We start from the raw sequence: 17,503 nt of genomic DNA, 5'->3' as shown, positions 1-17,503 counted from the left end.
AAACAAAAACAGACTCAGACACAGAGAACACACTTGTGGTTGCCAAAGGAGAGGGAAGGACTGAGGGTTTGGGATTAGCAGATGTAAACTATTATATATAGGATGAATAAAGAACAAGGTCCTTCTGTATAGCACAGGGAACTATATTGAATATTCTGTGATAAACCATAATGGAAAATAATATTTAAAAAAAAGAATGTCTCTATGTGTGTAACTGAGTCACTTTGCTGTACAGGAGAGATTGGCACAACATTGTAAATCAACTACACTGCAATTAAAAAAAAAAAAATTAAAAAAAAAATACTGATGCCTGGATCTCACCAGCAGAGAATCTGCTGTAATAATCTGGGGTGTGACCTGGAAAACTGGATTTTTAAAAACTCCCCAAGTGATTATAATATTAGCATCTAATTTTGAGAATCATTGTCCTAAAGAATATCTCATATGATTCCGTGCCCTTGATGAATGCTTCCTAGAATATGAAATGATGTCTAAGGGCACACCTAACAGTGGAAAAGGTAGGGGCTTCCAAGTCAAAGAACTTCGATATTGTGTCAAGGGCATAGTTTGCCTAATGTTATGTTGATGCCAAAGCTGAATAGGATTTTTATGTGCAATCCATTCTCCCAAACATAAAATAACAAAATGAAAAGTTGGGAGATTGCCAGTGCCCCAAAAAAGGTAGTTTACATGCTGGATATATGGCATCCTGGAATGGCTTCTCCATGAGAAAACATGCATGCGTCCCCATACCATCCCTACTCCACTAGGGGTGTAAGTACAGCATATGAACTTTTACTGCATGCGGCAGTAGAAAACAGTGGTTAGAAGCATGAGGCTCTGTAGTCAGACTGCCTAGGTTCAATCCCAACTCTGGGCAAGTTAATTAACCTCTCTGGACCTCAGTTTCATCATCTGTAAAATGAGGACTATAAAATAGTACTTGCCTCATAGGTTGTCATTAAACAAATAAATATACCTAAAGGACTTTAGAGCAGTGCATGGAATATGGTAAGAGCTCAGTATGTGTAAGGTGTTTTTAAGACTGTCTGTGATCTGCCCTGTGTGCTTAAGCAATTACCATCCTGGGAGTGGTGATTGAAACTTACAAGATTACTTATCTGTGTGTATTAAAGGACATGGGTTAGAGGGATGAAACTGAATGAGTCTTCAGATAATGCACTACAGGCAGGGCAAGGGGTTAGATAACCTGACTCAAGATGTGCTAGATCCTTCTTTAAAGATCACCACCTGCCTTCAAGCTTATTGGGAGCCAGGCATGTCTTCCAGATAAGACATCTGAGCTGCCAGGAAGACATTAAAGTGAAATAGACATTTCTCCAAAGAAGATATACAGATTGCCAACAAACACATGAAAGAATGCTCAACATCATTAATCATTAGAGAAATGCAAATCAAAACTACAATGAGATATCATCTCACACCGGTCAGAATGGCCATCATCAAAAAATCTAGAAACAATAAATTCTGGAGAGGGTGTGGAGAAAAGGGAACACTCTTGCACTGTTGGTGGGAATGTAAATTGATACAGCCACTATGGAGAACAGTATGGAGGTTCCTTAAAAAACTAAAATTAGAACTACCATACGACCCAGCAATCCCACTACTGGGCATATACCTTGAGAAAACCATAATTCAAAAAGAGTCATGTACCAAAATGTTCATTGCAGTTCTATTTACAATAGCCAGGACATGGAAGCAACCTAAGTGTGCATCATCGGATGAATGGATAAAGAAGATGTGGCACATATATACAATGGAGTATTACTCAGCCATAAAAAGAAACGAAATGGAGTTATTTGTAGTGAGGTGGATGGAGTTAGAGTCTGTCACACAGAGTGAAGTAAGTCAGAAAGAGAAAAACAAATACAGTATGCTAACACATATATATGGAATCTAAGGAAAAAAAAAAAAAAGATCATGAAGAACCCAGTGGCAAGACGGGAATAAAGACACAGACCTACTAGAGAATGGACTTGAGGATATGGGGAGGGGGAAGGGTAAGATGTGACAAAGAGAGAGAGTGGCATGGACATATATTCACTACCAAACATAAAATAGATAGCTAGTGAGAAGCAACCGCATAGCACAGGGAGATCAGCTCTGTGCTTTGTGACCACCTAAAGGTGTGGGATAGGGAGGGCAGGAGGGAGGGAGATGCAGGAGGGAAGAGATATGGGAACATATGTATATGTATAACTGATTCACTTTGTTATAAAGCAGAAACTAACACACCATTGTAAAGCAATTATACTCCAATAAAGATGTTAAAAAAAAAAAACATATTGGGCAAAAGAGCTTGTGAATTGCAGATTCCTGGGCTCTATCTCCAGAGACTCTAATCTGGTAGGTCTGAGGTCAATGAATCTACAATAAACATCTTAGGTGATGATGATGCTTGTAATCAGCAGCCCACAATTTAAGAATCACTGGACCAGGCAATCTAGGAAATTTGAGCTAGGAATCTGCATTTTCTGAAGAAGAAGGCTAGCAAGGCCACTTAACCCACTTTCTGTTACAGGAGAAATGAAAAGATGCATAGATAAGATGGAGGCGGAGAACAGCAAGGAAGGTATACAGGCAAGTTTTGCCAATCCACCTGAGACTAGAGGTTGGTTATCTTAGGATAAAGTTATTTAGAAATCAACACAGCACTTCTCTTCTTTCCCTGGGAGTCTAAGGATCAGAAATCTATGCTTTTGAAACCTGATTTGCGTTTTCTTTTTTTTCTTTTTGGCCACATGGCTCTCAGGATCTTAGTTCCCCAACCAGGAATTGAACCCAGGTCAACCACCAGGAAATTCCCTGGGTATTTTTATTGTTGATGTTGTTGTTTTAATGATCTGGAGTTGTTTGTTTGTTTTGTTTTGTTTTGTTTTGTTTTTTTGTCAATCCTTGCTTCCGTGGAGATCAAACTTAGTGATAGCGAAAAACATAGGGAAAAAAATCACAGACTTACCATCTTAACCTAATTTGTCAACTGGTACTCCAAATCCATTTCCATCAGGCTCAGTCCCATTTCTGAGGAGGCCTGTAGTCTTTCCTCCAGGCCCTGGATGGACCACAGGGCAGGGTCCTCAACCACTCATCTGGCTGGATACCATGCAAGGCTTATCATTATGCCCAATGATCTAATATTTCTCCCCAACACAGGGAGATTTTAGGTGCCTGATCTGCACGTCACCATGTTGCATCCTCTGCTAAGGTGCTCACACTTGGGTCACTTCAGGCCTGGACCTGAAGGCCTGGCTCATATCCTTATACCAGCATGGCTATTTTCAGTCTTCAAAGGAAAGTGTCCTATCAGGTAGCAGCCTCCAGCATCTGCCTATGGTTTTACATTTATAATCTCTGACATATGCAATTGGTCTACCCCCAATGTTTGGCTGTAAATGTACTAAAGTATCTCTTCATGCTACTGCCCTTGTCACACCTAAGCTTCATTTAACTGATAGAAAGGTATAAATCCATTCTCCTACCCCCGTTGAGTGAAAGAAATGTTTATTGTCTACTGCGCATGTGGCCTCCATATGGTTTACTATTTTTCTCAAGGAAGCCCTATACAGTAGTTTTTATAGTAGGTTTTATATATCATTTGGTCCTCTTTTTTTTTTATGTCAAGTTGAAATTAGGCTTTATAGCTTTATTTATTTATTTATTTTATTCATCTTTTGGCTGTGTTGGGTCTTTGTTGCTGTGCGCAGGCTTTCTCTAGTTGCGGCGAGTGGGGCCTACTCTTCGTTGTGGCGCGCGGGCTTCTCATTGCAGTGTCTTCTCTTGTTGCGGAGCACGGGCTCTAGGTGCACAGGCTTCAGTAGTTGTGGTGCATGGGCTTCAGTAGTTGTGGCTGACGGGCTCTAGAGCCGCAGGCTCAGTAGTTGTAGTGCACGGGCTCTGCGGCATGTGGGATCTTCCCGGACCAGGGCTCGAACCCATGTTCCCTGCACTGGCAGGTGGATTCTTAACCATTGCACCACCAGGGAAGTCCCTCTGTCTTTTTAACTTGAACCTTAATACCTGATTTTACTTCTGGACAAACTGGATGCATGATCCCTGCTATAAAGGAAAACCAGTGCTAATGACATGGCTTCATTAACATCAGCTAGAAGTGGCCTTCCTGGATAATTGATCTTACTCTCCATTTACTGTGACAAAGAATTGCTTAGAACTAACTCACCTAAACCAAAATCATCCTCTTCAGTAGATGTCATCTAATATTTAATTGGATTATGTCAAATGACTCTGTATAGTACAACAATACACCATTTACCTTGAGATTTATTCTCTAACAAGATTACAATGAAGTATTTACCAGTAAGCTAAATTTCTTAAACATTCTAATGCTTTATTGAGATTTTTTAATGTTCACCAAATGCAAATACCAGCTTTAAAAATTTTTCTGGCTAAAATTATCAGGGCCGGAGGTTGTCCACTAAACTATGTGTAGTAAGGTACCAGTAATTGAATTCTGAGCAAAATATTAGCTCAGCCCACATCCCTGGGGAGTTGGGATGGTATTCTATAATTAAGACATATCTCCTGACTGGATTCTTTAACTAGAAAAAAAGTGTCAACCCTTCCTTCTGCTTAGCTGAATGTCAGGGTGTATGGGTCTGCCCTAATTAGACAACAGAGAACATCTGCACTCACATATTTGCCCAAGAATGTATCCTTAACTTCTATACTTCCAAATGGTTATGCAAAGTCAATTGGGTAATCAATATTCATAATACAATATTCATAAATTTATCCTCCTAATATTCTGAACTTAATTTTTGGCAAATCAGACTCTTCACTTGCTGTCAACCCAGACCACTTCCACCAAATTTTATTTCGGTGGTATATAATGAACCTATGTTTAGGGATATCATACAAAACAGCCTAATAATAATAATAGCAGATAACTGTTTTGAGAGCTTACTATGTGCCGACACTACCTTAAGTGCTCTATATGCATGATCTTACTTGATCCTTTCAACAACTCTTTGAACTAATTACTATTACTTCTCCCCACTTTATAGATGAGATAACTGAGACATAAAGAGGGTTATGTTACCTAAAGTCACATAGCCAGTAGGTTTTAAAGCCAGGATTTAAGCCTAGGCAGGCTGATTCCAGAACCTCTATGCTTAACTAGTCTACTATATGCCTTCCCTAAAGTAACTGTTTGATATATAATCACAAGGAGCCCCATCCTTCATACTTGGATGTGACCTCTGTGGAATAACTTCAACAGCTCACTTAGTACTGAAAGGCCAAGATGAAGGACACCTCTGGAAGGAGCCAGCAGCCATCATCCTTGAGGGGTCCTTTTCTACCAGGGACCCAAGCAGCCAGGAAAAGTGCATTCCAGCCATTGAACCTAAAAACAGATTCTTGGATCTCAATGATCTTTAGTTTCTGTTCCTCAAATTGGAGTAATGATAGAGTGAGAATTTTGTTTTAATTGAAGTATAGTTGCAGTACAATATTATATGTTACAGGTATATGATATAGTGACTCACAATGTTTAAAGGTTATACTCCATTTATAGTTATTATAAAATATTGGCTATATTCTCCGTGTTGTACAGTTTATCTTTGTAGCTTAATTTGTAAATAATAGTTTGTACCTCTTACTTTATCGAGTAAGAGTTTTAAACCCCCATAACTGGCCTCACATGAATTACCAGCTATCACAAAAGAGGGGCTGTGCTCGTCAGAGAGAATCCCTATAGGAGGTTAGAGGGCCATAGGTATGTTATTGCAGAAGAGGTAATGATCAGTCTGAACTCACAGGAACTTGGTTTCAGAAGATCTTTAGAAAAGTTAGTCACCACTTCAAATGCAAGCATCAGACAACAGCTCAGACTCGCTAATATAAAGAGGCTTTATTGGTTCGTGAACTTGGGAAGTCCAGGTATAGATCTGATTCCAGTCAAGGCTGATTCAGAAATTCAAACAGTGCAGTCAAGGGTCCATTGCTCTGTCAATCCCTCAGCTCCGCTGGTCCCAGCTTGGCTTCTTTCCTCATAGTATTTCTCCATGCGGTAAACAAGATGGCTGCTGGCAGTCTCAGGTTAATATATTCTCAGCTTGGAATTCCAGCAGAAAGAAGATGTCTCACTCCCAAAGTTCATAAATCAGTCTTTGGGAAGATTATAATTGGTCCTGCTAGGAACATGTAACCATCCCCCCCAATCTCCAAACAGGGTTGAGCTACTCTGATAGGATAGCCTGGGTCACACCCACTCTGTGGCCTGGGTATGTTGTGGAAACAGGTGGGGATTCACAGTCCCATGCGGTTCATGTGGAGTTTGAGATTTTCCCAAAAGAACTACAAAATTAAGAAATCACTGTGAGCAAACAAAAACATGGTCATGTAAGCCCTTGGCAATAATAATTAAAGTAACTCTATCTAGATGCCCCACTTAGTCTATGAAAAAAGATAGGTCTTCTCTACTAGGGCCATTCTGATTGCCCTTCCAGGGTACTTTGACAAAGTGGAGGAACTGCACCACTAGGCTTCCCATTTCAGAAAACCTGGGCCAATGTCATAACTCTGAGACTGAAGAGCCCTGTGATTATGGGCAAGTCCTTCCTACTTTCTGGGGGGTCCTGAGTAGGAAATTAGATAGGAGACCAGCACTCCCTTCTCAGCTCAGAGAAAGACTCACCTTGTGACTTTTTTTAAAAAATCACTTCTCCTTTCTGGGTCCTGATGTTCTTATCTGAGTGAGGGTAAGGGATTATCTCTAAAATCTTTCCAACTTAAAAAAAAAATAGCAAAACACAAAGCACCTGCAATCCTGATCCTGCTAGACAAAGTTTCCCAATGTAACTCACAATCTCCCTAGCCAGACACTTAAATTCCATCTCTGGTGTTGAGGAACGTAGAGCAGGGAAGCAAAAGCCTGTGTTCACAGGGCAAGCCTGCAGTATGTGTATAGGGGGTGGGAAAGGTCCAGAACCACAAGGTGTAATTGCCAGGAAGCACCTCCAGGACCACGGCGTGGCCTCAGGGCCACAGCTGAGGCTTGACGAACACCTCACCATGTGCTTCATACTTCAGCGCCCGCCAGTCCAGGACGTTAGGACTGAAGGTCCCACCAACATAAACAGTGCTAATCTCATCTGGAGACAGCACAAAGTCTCACGTGTTCACATCTCCAATGTCTCACACTGAACACTGGATTTTATCATAGTCCCCAGCAAATACATCCTGCTCCTGACCCAGGATGATGCTTGCCTCTGTCCCCAGAGAGGCTCCCTTCTCCAGACTCTTCCTCACCAGGGGCTTCCCACCCACCCAGAACTCTGTAATCCCGGAGACGGACTCCCAGCTGGCACAGATGTGTGTTGGAGCTTGGGTGTTTTCAGGACTCTTGAATAATACTTCAGTCTCATGCACTGCAAGAGTATAGCCTCTACACTTAGACCAAAATATGAGGATCTCGTTAGGTTCTTTCTTGGTGGCATAAGAGAAAACACTATAACCACGGGACACGGCCAGCTCTGAGTAGATATAGAGACACACGGTGAAGGCTTTGAGTGGTTTCTTTAACTGTGCTTTCAGGGATACGTAGGAATTATCTGACTCTTCGGGAAACACAAAGGCCTTCTTATAGAGATGAGAAGTTTCTCAGATCACAAAGATCTATTCCCTCACATATAGAGTTTGGGATGAAGAAACTGATTGTTCCTCAGTTACACACACACATACACACACACACACACACACGCACACTCATCCATGCTGGATGCTCCTCTGACTTCAGTTTGTATAATCTTGGGCCCCACCTGCATTGTTCAGATCAAATCCCTGGCATAGCCTGGCATACCCCCTACTTCATCAAGATCAGGAAACACCACAACAGTTTCTCCATGGGCATTCTCTGCTGCCACTGTTACTAGAATCTTGATTCACCCTCTTGGAGAAGATGTCTTTGGTTGAAAGCTCAGGGACAAGAAGTCCTAGATTCTTTGCCTCAAGACCTGCCTCATTCTGCCTGGATTTATATCCAAGGCAGTGGGGAAGTCTGTGTCACTCTGTGAATGATTTTCCAACACTGACTCTTGCAGCAAATGTCAGGGTTCTGGGAAGAAGGGAAGCAAATAACTCCAGAACAGAGAAATCAATGTGGATTATTTACCAATATTACAAGCTCCTGTGACTACTGAATCACCAACTCTTTGTGACAGGAAAAAGGAAGAAGCTCCCCAAGAGTTCCACTTTGGCTATATATCTTGAGAAAATAATGGGAAAATCTTAATAGAGGAGTAGCCGTCTGAGTACACATGATAGCTGCATCTCCAGCACCTACTTCAGCCCAGGTCATGGGGTTTCACGGAGAAAAGCTGATAGCTTCTAGAGATGAACACCATTGCCAACCCTTGTCAGACACCTCTAGTTTACAAATTGGGAAACCAGGAAAACAAAGATGCCATTCGCTGAGCCAAAGATAAATATTTCTTAGACAATTGAGTTTAATTATGAAGAAATCTCTGGTCCAGTGAAACATGTGCCTGATCACAAACATACCGTATGCCAGAGTTTCTTCACATTTTCTGAAAATGTCAAGGTTTAGGGAAGAGTCAGGATGATCTGACCTTACTATTTCCTTTATTCCCAAAATTCAGGTAGTCTCTCCATGATGCCTGGCAATCTTACTACAGTTCTCTACTTAACTCACTCTTCAAGCTGGTTCCTCCTCTCTCCTCAAATCTACAAAATCCTATCCATTCTAATACTCAGCATTCACAGCTCTTTATTGAGAAATCAGAAGCAAGCATATAAAACTACCATATCTCTCTTTTTTTTTGGCTGCACTGGGTCTTAGCTGTGGTACACGGGATCTTCATTGCAGCATGCGGGATCCTCCGCTGCGGCGTGTGGGCTCCTTGTTGCAGCACGCAGGCTTCTCTCTAGTTGTGGCGTGTGGGCTTCTCTCTAGTTGTGGCCTGCAGGCTCCAGAGCACGTGGGATCTGTAGTTGCAGCATACGGGCTTAGTTGCCCCATGGCATGTGGGATCTTAGTTCCCCAATGAGGGATCAAACCCGCGTACCCTGCATTGGAAGGTAGATTCTTAACCACTGGACCGCCAGGGAAGTCCCTAAAAAAAACTACCATATCTCTTGTAGCAGGGGCTTTTGGCAGCTCCACAATGTTCATTCTCCACTTCTCATACAGTAAGAATAGCATTGTTGATTGGGCACATGGTCACCCAGCCAAACACTAAACTTCCCAGCCTCCCCTGCAGTTAGGGGTGAGAATGTGATTACATTCTGGCCAATGAGATATGAACAGAAGTAATAGGGACAATTTCCAGGTTGCCCCCTTTAAAGAGAAGACATGCACTCTCCACTTCCACTTCCCCCCTTCCATTTGCCTAGTATTCAGACGTGATAGCAGGAACTAGAGTATCACTTTTAGACCACCATGGGTAAGATGCACGTTTGAGGTTGGCAGATAGATGGAGCCTGGATAATTGACTATGAAACCACTTTATCAGCTCTGGACCACCTACCCAAACATTTACTTAAAGGAGATATACTATCTTTTGTTAAATCACTATTAATGTAGTGATTCCTGTTATAAAACTTCCTGTTATAAAAGCCTAACTGATATCCTTATACATCCTCCCACCACCACGGTTACAGTCTTTCTGCATCTTTACTTACATATTCTGCCTCCCTCCTATGACAAAGGATGAACTGTCCCTGTATATATCCAAGGCCAACTCTTGCACTTCTGCAAAGGATCCCATATCCTCTCGATCACTCAAGGAATTTTGCTTCTATAGATATTCTCTCTATCTGCTACATCATTAATTTCTTCATCTTTACTCAATCATTCCCCAAACCAAACAAATACGTTGTAATATATTTAATCTTTTACAGAAAGAAAAAAGGAAGGAAGGAAGGAAGGAAGGAAGAGATTTCCACATCCCAAGAATCCCAAGATTCCACATCCTCTTCAGCTACTGTCCATTTTTTCTGCTCTCACTTACTGCAAAACTCCTGGAAAGGGTTATGTGTATTGACAATCTCTATTTTCCCATCTCCTGTTCTCTCCTCAGTCTGTGCAAACAAGACTTTGGCCTCCACCACTCCAGTGAAACAAACATAAACGAAAACCTCTCTCTGGTCAAATTTAATAATTGATTTTTGGTTCAACTTCTTGGCAACAGCATTCAATACAGTTTGTAACTTCTTCTTGAATACTTGCACATCGTTTTTTAAAAAGTGAAATAGTTTTAAAGCCCTATACCTAAAAGAAGTGGTTCTCCCTTCCACCTCTCTCCATCCTTGATTCCCAAGTGGAGCTGAGAGATGGCAGAGCCTCCAAGGACATTATTTGAGTCATTGAATCAAGTCTCACCTGACACTAGTACCACCTCAGGTTTTCTGAAGTCTATTAGCCAATAAACACTCTTTTTACTTATTTTAGTTTGTTTTATGATACTTACATTTGAATGAATTTTGACAAATAGAAATACCTCCCTGACAATACCCTGAATCCAAGGTATTGTGTGTCCAAACTGGTTATTACTTGCCCTGAAATGAAGCATCCACTGGCATACTTGCCACAGGAATCCCGCCCCCCCCCCCCACTCCAGGGAAGCACAAGTTTTGTATGGAAGGGGCAGCATTTATGCTAAGCCACAAAAAAGGAAGTGAGAGTTTTAGACTAAGAGAATAATGCAAGCAATGGTCACCACAAACTTCATTTTCTACTGTTTCATTCACAAACTCCAAAAAGCTTGCTTGAACCTCTCTATTCATGATAGTCCATTTTAGTGAGTCAATGTCTTTTCAGCCCCCAAATTTTATTGGTTTGCAAGACAAAATTCTGATATCCTTATTCCACAGATTGTACCAATTCACTCTTTTGTTTACTCTTTAAAGTGCTTCATAAGTGTAGCTTCTCTACCAGGTGTTTCCTACTTCCTAATCACTATTAGTATTGCTATTCTGCTTTACCAGCAAAATAATTCCAGTTGTATTTGTAATGTATTATTGTCCCTCTTGTTGCCACTATTTATAAAAACTTCTTAATGAAAAAATCTGTAGAAAATTTGGGCCTAAGCTCTTTCAAAGTAAGTGAGAGGCTTTGGAGCCTTCTTGAACAAGGAAATAATAGTCGGACCTGTGTTTTGAAATTTTCCTTGGCAGCAAGATGAAGGATGTATTGGAGTTAGAAAGTCTATAAATAGGGAGACCACTTAGTGGGTCTTAGTTCATTAGTTCACCAAGACACAGGCTAGGAGCATTTACCAGGGATAAGGCACTAAGCCAGTTAACTAGAAAGTTGTTAAAATGGTTCTGGACCCAATTCCAATGTGACAGGGCAGGGTGTGTGTGTGTGTGTGTGTGTGTGTTCACACCACCAAACAATGCTCCAGCATCAGTTGGGTGTCTTACAATTCAATTCTGACACCATCTCCCTGGAGACAGTGTTAGATTCCACAGGTTAAGGGTTCAATCTTACAAGACTGCCTCCCCAACCTCCCCTTCAGATGCCAATTGCAAGCCCAGGTTGTCACCTGTGCTACTGACCTATTGGCTATAGATTGGAGGTTCCAATGACCTCCTCCTCCTTGGGTTCAATTAATTTGCTAGAGTGGCTCACAGAACTCAGGGAAACATTTTACTTACTAGATTACCCCTTAGTTATGAAAGGATATAACTCAGGAACAGCCAGATGGAGGAGATGCATAGGCCAACGTATGGGGAAAAGGTGCAGAGCTTCTATGCTCTCTCTGAGAACACCACTCTCTCCACATCTCCACATGTTCACCAACCTGGAAGCTCTGAACACTGTCCTTTTGGGTATTTATGGAGGCTTCATTACATAGACATGATTGATTAAATCATTGGCCATTAGTGATTGAACTCAATCTCCAGCCCCTCTCTCCTTCCTGGAGGTGGAGGGTGGGACTGACAGTTCCAACCCTCTAATCATATGGTTGTTTCTCCTGGTAACCAGCCTCCATCCTTAGGTGTAGTCCAAAAGTCACTTCATTCACATAACAAAAGACTTTTGTCACTCTCCAAGGGTTTTAGGAGCTTTATGGCAGAAATAGGGACAAAGACCAAATACATACTTCTTACTACAAATCATAGTATCACAGTTATGCTAAAGATAATAGGGGTCAAAACTAGACTAGAAGCATTAAGACTGCAGAGAAGGGGAGAGATTTGAGAAGCAGGTCAGCAAGAAAATTGATAAGAATGAAAAATTGATCAAATATGAAGCTATAGAGAGCAGTGTTCAAAGATATTTAGCTAATTCTCTTATGGCAAACACTCTGTGAATGAGGTCAAGGTGGCTTGATTGTTAGTACATGGACCAGTTGGTTTCACTTACTCAGTGGTCAAACACTACAATTTTAACTTTGGTTAGGCATCTAAGAAAGATGATCCCAAGGTCAAGAAAAATTGTGCACATAGATTGGTACAGCAGCAGCATCTCTGTTAGGAAAATGAGAGAAAGTTCATACTCTATTATTTATGGGCAATGGTATCACCTTCTTGAAAGGCAGCCTATTGCAGAGCCTGACACAGAGTTGGAGCTCAGTAGTGTTGTGGGGTAATAGATGAAAAAATAATGAGGGAATGTAGGAAGGAACTGCAGGGAAAAAAGCCTAGATGCTAAATGTAATCAATGGTGGACTGAACTCAAGCACAAATATCTTCTTCCCATCTCAATTCCTACAAATGATAGAGAACATTTTTAAAAGAATAAAAGAAAGAGTTCCATGGGCAGAAAGAAATGTGGGAGATGTCTGAAAGACAAAAAACAGGTAAATCACATAGATAGAAGAAAAGTATAACCCAAAATATATGCTGGGGAGGGCTGTTCTGAAAATTTGAGGTGTTTCTGAGAGTACTCCAAAGTAAAGGACAATGGAAACAAGTGGTAGAACAAAGTAGTGGAGAGATTGATTGAGTCACTGTCACCATCCCTTGCCTTCTTAATCAAGCATTAAGTATCAGAGGTCATTGACCTCAACCTGGGCAGTGAGAATACTTTTGCCTGGGAAGTAAGGCATCCACGAGGCTGGAGACACCTACAAGGAAACTCTAAACTCCCACATCCAGAAGAGAAATTACTGGTACACCTTGCCAACACTTCTTGCTCATTCCTCAAAATCCCTGGAGACAAGCTACAGAAAATAGTAACAGCATCTACAGACAAGCTGGAAGAATTAATGTCATGAAAATGGGGCACCCCATTCCACAAGCATAGGAACACTCACCTTAGGAAACAGAATTTAAGAGCAGTTGAGAAGTTATTTGTTGAGAAATATAATTAAGACACTCAGAGCAGGGCTTCCCTGGTGGTGCAGTGGTTAAGAATCCACCTGCCAATGCAAGGGACACGGATTTGAGCCCTGGTCCGGGAAGATCCCACATGCCGCGGAGCAACTAAGCCCATGTGCTACAACTACTGAGCCTGAGCTCTAGAGCCCGCGAGCCACAACTACTGAAGTCCACACACCTAGAGCCTGTGCTCCACAACGAGAGAAGACACCGCAATGAGAAGCCTGCACACCACAACAAAGAGTAGCCCCTGCTCGCCACAACTAGAGAAAGCCCGCATGCAGCAACGAAGACCCAACACAGCCAGAAATAAATAAATAAGATAAATTTTTAAAAAAATAAAAGTACAATTTAAAAAGAAATGATACTCAGAGCATATAAAGCATAGATTGAAAGAAAGAGAGAAAGAGAGAAAAAGAGAGAGAAAGAGAGAAAGAGAGAAAGAGAGAAAGAAAGAAAGAAAGAAAGAAAGAGAAAGAAAGAAAGAAAGAAAGAAAGAAAGAAAGAAAGAAAGAAAGAAAGAAAGAAAGAAAGAAAGAAAGAAAGAAAGAAAGAAAGAAAGAAAGAAAGAAAGAAAGAAAAAGAAAGAAAGAAAGAAAAAGAAAGAAAGAATGGACAGGAGGGAGGGAGGGAGGGAGGAAGGGAGACAGGGAGGAAGGGAGAAAACTGTGAAGAAAAAGAAAGAGAATTTTGAAAAAGAGAAAGCTACCTGACTTATTTTAACAAGTTAACATGACAACCCAAATAAAAATAGCTCAAGAAAAGAAAATGAGAAGTTAATCTCATCTATGAACATAGATGCAAAAATCTTACATAAAATTTATGCAAGTCAAATTAAACTACATAAAAAATGTTTTAGGGTTTCCCTGGTGACACAGTGGTTAAGAATCCACCTGCCAATGCAGGGGACATGGGTTCGAGCCCTGGTCCAGGAAGATACCACATGCCGCGGAGCAACTAAGCCCATGAGCCACAGCTACTGAGCCTGTGCTCTAGAGCCTGCAAGCCACAACTACTGAAACCTGCGTGCCACAGCTACTGAAGCCTGTGCACCTAGGGCCTGTGCTCTGCAACAAGAGAAGACACTGCAATGAGAAGGCCATGCACCACAATGAAGAGTAGACCCACTCGCCACAACTAAAAAAGCCCGTGCAGCAACGAAGACCCAACGCAGCCAAAAATAAATAAATAAATAAATTTTTTTTTTAATTTAAAAGAAAGTTTTAAACATCATGACTAAGTAGAGTTGTTAAGCAAACAAGAGCAAATGGCAAATATTCCCGCCTGCTGAAGCACCATTTACTGGGGACACTCACCGTCACATCTGTGCACTAATAAACAATCATGTTCTAGAGCAACGCTCAGAGACCTAATAGGGCAAAACATCAGACTCTAAAGAGGGACCCCCTACCCTTGGGTTGTGAGGCTGCATGATTAGATAAGTACTGGCTTCTCCCCTGTGCGATAAGAGTCAGTGACACAATGGCAATATGGCATGACAACTGAGCATTCATGGCTGGGGTGGGCCTCGCTTTTCCCCTGGTGTGGTTGGGGGCTGAGATCCAAGCCTTGTAGTCGCAGCTAAACAACTCTAACTCAAGCTTAGAAAGGATGAGCCATATATACATTCACGGTGAGACCATGCTGGTATGACTGAAAGGTAGGTGTTCAAGCCTTGCAGCTGACAAGGATTCGTGCCTGAGTTGTTTCCATGGGGATTTACATTGGCCAACACCTTTTCTGGGTAGCCAGCTGCAGAGGGTCATCTTGAACACAGTAAAATAATTAACACTTACCTCTCAGAGGTTTTCTTCAGAAATTCAGGGATAGTTTGAAATTAGGACAACCGATCAATATAATTTATACCACCTTGACAGACTTAAATGATGACATCATAAGATTATTTCAATAGATATCAGAAAATTTAGAAAATTTATCATTTATCCATTGTAAGCAAGAGTAAAAAGAGTAGATACTAAAAACCTAGAGCAAATATCACTCTTAAAAAAGAAATTTTAGAAGCTTCCCTTTAGGGTCAGCAACATGGCAAGTTGCCTACTATCAACTTACTGCACTGTCCAATCCAAAGCAGCAAGACAAGAAAAAAAAAGTGATCTGATGATCAGAAAAGAAAGATGTACAGTGATTTACACATATGATTGTTTATATTTAAAATCCTGGAAAACCTGCACATAAACTATTAGAATCAATAGGAGTTCAACATTTGTGTTGATATAGGATAACCATTAAACACATTAAAAATGGTTCCCACAGCAGAAATCAATTAGAAAATATGACTTATAAAAGATCCCAGTCACAATAGCAATAAAACCCATACAATACCTGGAAGTAAGCGCAATGGAAATGTGCAACTCTTTTATTTAAAAAATGATAAAATATTATTAAAGGACATAAAAATGAATAAATCAATAGTTAAATTATACCCATCAATTGACCCAATATCATGATGGTGCTAATGCTCCCTAAATTACTGTATATGTTCCATTAAATATGTTCATGTACTTTGACCCAGTAATACTTCTAGGAACATAACCTATAAAAACTTCCTCAGAGACATGTGCAAGGAAATTTTTTGCAGCATTGCTTGTAATTGGGGAAGAAAATAGAAGAAATCCAAATGTCCACCAGTTGGGAAATGCATATTCATATGAAGAAGCAGTATACCTCAGTTAAAAAGAATGAAATAGATAAGCATACATTCTGCTCTGCAAAAAATAGAAGTGTCTGGCTGCAAATTAGGCCATATTTGATTGGTAACTGAAAGAACAGTGTCAGAATAATATAGAAGTTATATCCATTCATATGCCATCTTCCTTGACAGGTTAATATTGTGAAGCAATAAAGACCACACTTTCTCACAATTAAAGAAAATACTTAGTAAGATATGGAGATCTTAATGAAAAGGCTGCAAGTTCTTTCTAAGTGCCATTAGTGCATGCAGTAGATGGTTTAGTGGCTTCAAAAATTGCTGTGCATTTCATAGCATTAGCTATATTGTGGTGCTGCTTATGCTGATGAAGAAGCTGCCAAGATACTTCTCTTCAGCCTTTAAAAAAAAAACATTTTTTGATGATTTAAACTACACCAGGGATCAGATTTTAAATTTTGATGAAGCCAACATCTATTGGAGGTGATTGCCCCCAAAAACATACATCTAAAAGGAGGTCGTGTGAGTCCTGGGCTGAAGGTTGCAAAAGTGTGACTAATTGTGAGACTGGTGAAAGTGTATGAAAAGCCTTCACCATGCTAATAATTTGATTGGGATTGTTACTGCTCATGTTAGTGCTCTGGTGTGTTAGTGCACAGGTTTTTCTTTTTCTTTTTTTAACATCTTTATTGGAGTATAATTGCTTTACAATGCTGTGTTAGTTGCTGCTGTATAACAAAGTGAATCAGTTATACATATACATATATCCCCATATCTCTTCCCTCTTGCGTCTCCCTCCCTCGCACCCTCCCTATCCCGCCCCTCTAGGTTGTCACAAAGCACCAAGCTGATATCCCCGTGCTATGCGGCTGCTTCCCATTAGCTATCTCTTTTACATTTCGTAGAGTATATATGTCCATGCCACTCTCTCACTTTGTCCCAGCTTACACTTCCCTCTCCCCGTGTCCTCAAGTCCATTCTCTAGTAGGTCTCTGTCTTTATTCCCGTCTTGCCCCTAGGTTCTTCATGACCAGGTTTTTTTTTTTTTAGATTCCATATATATGTGTTAGCATATGGTATTTGTTTTTCTCTTTCTGACTTACCACATTCTGTATGACATATTCTAGGTCCATCCACCTCACTACAAATAACTCAATTTCATTTCTTTATATGGCTGAGTAATATTCCATTGTATATATGTGCCACATCTTCTTTAACCATTCATCTGTCGATGGACACTTAGATTGCTCCCATGTCCTGGCTATTGTAAATAGAGCTGCAATGAACATTGTGGTACATGGCTCTTTTTGAATTATGGTTTTCTCAGGGTGTATGCCCAGTAGTGGGATTGCTGGGTCGTATGGTAGTTCTATTTTTAGTTTTTTAAGGAACCTCCATATTGTTCTCTATAGTGGCTGTATCACCTTACATTCCCACCAACAGTGCAAGAGGGTTCCCTTTTCTCCACACCCTCTACAGCATTTATTGTTTGTAGATTTTTTGATGATG

The 17,503-nt window shown here is 40.7% G+C and overlaps 1 pseudogene; it reads right to left on the bottom strand.

The window, feature by feature from the left end:
• Positions 1-7,017: 7,017 nt before the first annotated feature.
• On the bottom strand, positions 7,018-7,885 carry LOC133088066 (C-reactive protein-like; annotated as a pseudogene).
• Between the last annotated feature and the right edge of the window lie 9,618 nt (positions 7,886-17,503).

This window comes from Eubalaena glacialis, chromosome 3 (genome assembly GCF_028564815.1).
Source record: "Eubalaena glacialis isolate mEubGla1 chromosome 3, mEubGla1.1.hap2.+ XY, whole genome shotgun sequence".
Classification (NCBI taxonomy): domain Eukaryota; kingdom Metazoa; phylum Chordata; class Mammalia; order Artiodactyla; family Balaenidae; genus Eubalaena; species Eubalaena glacialis.
The sequence above is the reverse complement of the archived record's forward strand: the minus strand, read 5'-3'. Positions and strand labels throughout refer to the sequence as shown.